Source organism: Branchiostoma floridae, chromosome 17 (genome assembly GCF_000003815.2).
Source record: "Branchiostoma floridae strain S238N-H82 chromosome 17, Bfl_VNyyK, whole genome shotgun sequence".
NCBI lineage: Eukaryota > Metazoa > Chordata > Leptocardii > Amphioxiformes > Branchiostomatidae > Branchiostoma > Branchiostoma floridae.
The window spans coordinates 6,971,994-6,978,090 of NC_049995.1; the positions used below are offsets into that span (position 1 = coordinate 6,971,994).

A 6,097-nucleotide genomic window follows, 5' to 3' on the forward strand; every position below is an offset into this window, starting at 1 on the left:
ATGCAGTGATAGTCCTTCCATGATTCTTTTTCCAGATTCTGTCCACAAGATGGGCGCTGCAAGAGGACTGCAAGGTCAAGTTTCGTCCGAGTGAAGTCCATGAGGATGGTACGAAGACTAACGTCCTCTTCTGTTATCAAACAGCATGGCAGCAGAGATTATTACTTTTGTATGGCCAACAAATGTGCCTGCTCGATGCGACATACCGCACATGTCGTTACGACCTTCCGCTTTTCTTTCTGTGTGTAAGAACAAATGTATGCTACACCGTTGTTGGAGTCTTTGTCCCACACACAGAGAGGACAGTGGACATCAGAGAAGCCCTGCAGGTGTTCAAGGAGTGGAATCCAGAGTGGAACCCCTCCCACTTTATGGTAGACTTCTGTGAAGCAGAAATTGGTGCCCTCGAAGAAGAGTTCCAAGGTGAAACTCAACTCAAACTTTTCAATGCATGTATACATTGGTTTATAACTGTCTTGTCACATCATCAACTGCTTGCTGACAATATGGGGACCCCGGTATACTCACCAGGATTGTACACAGATTGGTAGCAAATTAGGGTAATTCTGGCAAAGCAAATGTTTGCGGACATACATATGTACATGTACAGTGTCTTGTCCTGTTCATAGATACATGTATATATGTTACCAATCGTATATGTGTCTCTTGTATTTCATGCAGATGCCAAGGTACTGCTGTGTGACTTCCATCGTGAGAAAGCATGGGTGGAGTGGGTACGCAAGAAAGACCATGGTGTAAGTCATGTGCAAGCCACAGTACTTGACCTTCTGAGGGACATTGCAGCTGCTGCCACAACTGAAGAGTATGAGAGATGCCTGTCCCTGCTTCGTGAATCAGAAGTGTGGAAAGAGAATGAGAGGCTGCGGGCATGGTTCTCCAATAAGTGGCTTGATGATAAATGTACTAAGGTGCGTATCAAGAAATCTACTGTATTTCATCATAGGACACTCAAACATGGTGCATATTTCTTTCTTCTTTTATCTTATTGACAAGCAGAGAAAAATATTGATTATGCAAATAAAGACCTAATTAGTATCCTTGCTGTATTAAAAGGTTAACTAAAGTTGAACACTATTAGATATAATTTATGCAAGTTGGCCTCATGTACATGCTACAATAAAAACTAAAGAAGAGATTTTCATGATGAGATTTTTTGTGTAGGTTTTTTTGTCTTTGCTCCTATGATAAACATGAATTATAAAGGTCTGTTTCCTATGGACTTTTGTACGTACCTGTGCCTTATTGTGTAAATCTTTTTTACAAGATGTAACTCTTTTCCCCTTTTTAATCACATATAGAGGTGGGTGCAAGCTTTCAAGGATGAAGATCTGAAGGTGGCGATCTACACCAACAATGGGGTGGAGAGGCAAAACGAGACGTTGAAATACTCCCACCTTGATGGCCGTAAAAGGAGAAGCCTCACCGAGATGCTCACAGTAGTCGTAACAGACTTCTTGCCGACAGCATATCGAAAGTGAGCTGAAGTCCAACTCTTAAGATTATCTTGCACGGACATGTACATGTGTAATTTGTAAAAATGTAACATTTCTTTCTTCTTTCTTAATATATAATTGGTATGTCATACTTAAGTCAGTTGGTCAAAACAATGTAAGTTTTTTAATCAATATTCTGTATCTTAATTCATAGTTACTGAAATGTTAGTATTCTGATGTTATTCATTGAAAAACATTTAGATACCCCTTCATAATAAATTTATGGTGGACCTGCATAGCCAATTATGTGTTTATTTTACTTTTGTCTTCGTCTTCAATGTTAGAGTCCATTTCCTTGCCGTTTATTCTGTTCTTTCTTTTATCATTCAAGGTACATTCAACTGAACGTGGCATTCAGCTCATGCTATCGGAAATATCACACCGACCTACCCACTTACCTTAAGGACAGGCCAAGAGGAGTTGTATTACATATCATGGCAAGGTTGCAAGAAGCCCAGTCCTATGAGCAAGACGACATTGTCTCCATTGGCCCGGGAATCTTTCAAGTCAAGAGCAGCAGCAAGCGCGGCCAACAACACACAGTCAACTTTGGAGCAACATCTACCAACATGCCATCCTGCACATGCAGAGATTGGTTAAAGCACAAGTTGCCGTGTAAACATTTCTGCTCAGTCTTCAACCTACAACAAGAATGGGGCTGGGAGAAGCTGTCAGCAGTATATAGGGACAATCCCCTCTTCTCCTTAGACAGTACACTACTATCTTCAAGTTCAAGTACCTGTACTTCAAGTGAGATGGATGAGATGGATGACAGCAGCAGCCCATCATTAACATCCACAGCAGATCCACCACCACCTTCTCCCACACCATCACCAGCAGTATACGGTGAGCTCCCCGTAAACAAGCCAAAGAGAACAAAACAACTGCAGAGGGAATGTGCTAGCCTGCTGAAAGAAATGACAAACATAACGTACAATCTTCAGGATGAACTCTACCTCACGTCCATGAAGGAGCAACTATCATGCATGTTGGAGGAAATGATGGGACACTCAGCACATGACGGAAACTTCCGAGTCAGAAGCCCCCGAAAAGGGAAAAGAAAGATGACTGATAGCCATGCACTACCAACTTTGCCACCAAAACACCCTTCTTCAAATAGGGTAGGTCGTCGTGCTGACATGATGAAATCAACTTTTCAGGTGAACTACAGTCTGAACGCCAAGGAGAAAGCTCCAGAGCTTGAAGTATCTGTGGTAGAGTGTGATGACTTGCAGGCTATGGTAGGCGTCGAGACGGAGGCTGTCATAGGCGTCGAGACGGAGGCTGTCATAGGCGTCGAGACGGAGGCTGTCATAGGCGTCGAGACAGAGACTGTCATAGGCGTCGAGACGGAGGCTGTCATAGGCGTCGAGACGGAGGCTGTGCTTGACTGTGATGAGGCGCAAAATGAATGGTTGGTGATCAACAATACAAAGCTGACGCAGAAGGACAGAGAAATCCTTCAAGAAGACCAGTGGCTGAACGACAAACACATGAACTCTGCACAGCACCTGATAAGCAGTGAATATCCCCTTATCGATGGTTTACGGGACACTGTGATTCTAACAGCAAATCAGCAAGGCCCTGTCCCGGCATCCAGTGACTGTGTGCAAATCCACAACATCAACGATCACTGGGTTGTGTCCACATCCATTGGGGGGAACATCACCGTCTATGATTCACTACAGCCATCCATGAAGCCTGAGCTTCGCAGCCAGTTGGCTGATCTGTACAGGCAGTTTGCTATTGGGGAAGACAGCATCATTCCTGTCAATGTCATCTGTGCCCAGAGGCAACAAGGTGGGAATGACTGTGGACTGTATGCAGTTGCCAATGCTGTAGCACTGGTGGAGGAAATTCCTCCTACACAAATTGTGTTTCAGCAAGGGCAGATGAGGCATCATTTCGAGGAATGTCTGGAAAATAAAGCAATCAAGATGTTCCCACATGACACCAAAGTTGGCCAGGCAAACACTGTGTCAGTCAGCTACCAGTTAACAACATATTGCTGTCATGAGCACAGACCAGGCTCCCCCATGATCATGTGTGACAAGTGTGCCCAGTGGTACCACTACTCTTGTGTCAATCTAAGAGACAATGAAGTGTATGCCTTGGTCACACAACAGGAAGACTATGTCTGTCCTACCTGTCACAGTGACTAGAACTGCTACTGTACAACAGCTACTTTTGTTTCATTTTGTAAGGGGATATTAGTTTGCCCACTTTGCAAGAGTCCAAGTTGCCCTTAAATATATGCTTGATTGTTACATAAAGATGTAACTAACTGTAAATATGTATATAACCCTGTTCATTTTATTAACATTTCAAAGTTAAAAAGACAGTCAAGCTATCTTTTTGGGCATCACATGAACGAGGGCACTGCTACTTCCTATGCTTTATATGCATATGACAATAGCATGGAACATTTATTACATTACCCTCTTTTTTTTTTGTATCACATGTCTCCAGTGTGATACAGGGCTTGACTAGGGTTGAACTCCCTACTCACCGAGGGGGCCCAAATTACGTTACCCTCCATATTTTTTGCTACATATTTTTTTCTCTGTGTGATTGTGGGCTTGACTAGGGTTGCACTCCCTAGTCGTTGAGGGGGCCCAACTTCATGTTCCATGTTACTGCCTTATGTTGTAAGCACAGTTAGTAGTTGATGTTAGTAATCATTTCGGCATTCTGGGAGCTCAAATCATTAGTGTTATTTTTGGGGGGTGGGGGATGACACCCTTGGCAGATGACCTCCTCGTTGGTGGGTGTCGGTAATGTTGTCAAATAAGGCAACAGCTAACGATCTGCCATACCCTTTAAGAAAACAAATATATCAAAGGGTGTGTTCCACCCTTTCAAAAGAGTTTCATAAATTAACATAAATTAACAAAAATGGTCAATCATAAAGAGTTGACTGACAAACAGACAATAATAGTAATACCATTAATTTGTAATTTCAGTTGTACTGATCATTTATTGACCGTTGTTGACCCTCCTCTTACTCTCCAAGCAGAGATTGAGTTGCGACTCAACCTCTGCTTGGAGGGTAAGAGGAGCGCCAGTGTAAGTTTTCTGACTACTAACGTTACATCTACACGACTCAACCTCTGCTTGGAGAGTAGCTTGAACCCCACTATCACATAACGTATATGTATAAAGTATAAAGAATACAACGTCCTGGAAAAGCTCTGTAAATTCGTTTACACAAGTTTTAAATGAGAGAAGAGACTATGTTGATTTTAGAAGATGTAAAATGTAACACCTACATTGTAATTTGTATACTTCAGTAATATCTAACTCAATGCATTTAGCCCAGGTTGGTAGGAATATGCAATAAAGATCATGATTGTCATTGTCATTGTCATAACTTATCCCATACTACAACTCCTGTATAAGTTTAAGTTAGATAAGTGTTAAATTATAGAACTGTAGTTATGTAGATGCCATACTTTGTACCCCGTACAATTGTTGTGCAATAAAGCTATTATTATTATTATAACGGTACTAGTAAAACAAAGACCACCAGTAACACTACCATGTGTTGAACTTGAACTGCAGAATACAACACCCACCAAGGAGCCAGACAAGTAATCCTTGGTACACATCAATTGGGATGATATGAAGACATTTCTTACGTACAAATCTTAGTAACATGTAACGTTACTGTTGTTTTCTTCGACTGTCGACCGGATTTCAGTCAGTGATTGCTGACATTTTGGAGAAAAATGCGCCAAGAAATTATATTACATTTCGCCTTACCTGTCATCAGGGGATCCGGGAGCTTGTTCTATACGCAGAGAAGCTACTGTAACTTAAATGAAACGTCCATGCATCTGACAAAAGTAAAATTTCCGTGTGTTCTCCCTCCACCGTGCTCTCACTCATGAATCAGAAAGGCCATGTTTCAGCCAAGTCTGTGGTCATGCGCACTGCGGCCCTTACATCACTTCCGGTCAACACCGAAATCCCGGATAGGATTTATCCGCCACTGGCTCGCCACTTTAGCCCGTCGCCATGTTGTTACGTCATTTTCTGTGTCGTCTCCTCTGTGACGTCATAGAGAATCCACGAGTATGATGAAACTTTCGACCAATCAGATGTTTCGTTACGTTTACCAGACGTCGCAAGCCCATGTGTCAATGAGGACCTCTAGCGGCTGATATTATTTTTGCTGGTGATTTTTCACAATTTTGGGTCTGCAATACTGCTTTAGATCGCTAGAGCGAGGCTTTTGATCCATGAAATGCAGGACTGTGTGCTGCACTTTTTATCACAAATAGTAGGCGTCTGTTTTCTCAAGTGAGCAAAATTTTACAGCAAATGCTTGACGTTGATTGTTCAAGACATTTTGTATGATTTAGTCGTAGGGCCAATGCTCTAGAACACATGCTGTAAAACAACGAAAACGACCACACGCGCCTCTCCGGTGAAAGTACCCTGTACTTAAATGTTAATAGCATACAGTCGGTTGATTTCAGGTCTATGAAATTTTGCATACTCATAGCACAAGCATTAGCCTGTCTAACTATGGTCAAGTTATTGATGTTAGTTGGGTAACACTTTAAGAAGTTGTCCACTGA

General features: G+C 42.2%; 1 protein-coding gene across 6 annotated transcripts in view; it reads right to left on the minus strand.

Annotated features, from left to right (window-relative positions):
- Positions 1 to 5,562, minus strand: part of LOC118404561 (regulator of G-protein signaling protein-like) — a 38,626-nt gene extending 33,064 nt beyond the window's left edge. For 4 of the 6 annotated variants that reach the window (XM_035803720.1, XM_035803719.1, XM_035803717.1 and 1 more), the window contains exon 1: positions 5,509 to 5,561. The gene's annotated coding sequence lies outside the window, so the exon portion shown is untranslated. Of the gene's footprint in view, positions 1 to 5,508 lie in introns of all 6 variants that reach the window. The other 2 variants (XM_035803723.1, XM_035803724.1) reach the window with 1 other exon arrangement.
- Positions 5,563 to 6,097: the final 535 nt, after the last annotated feature.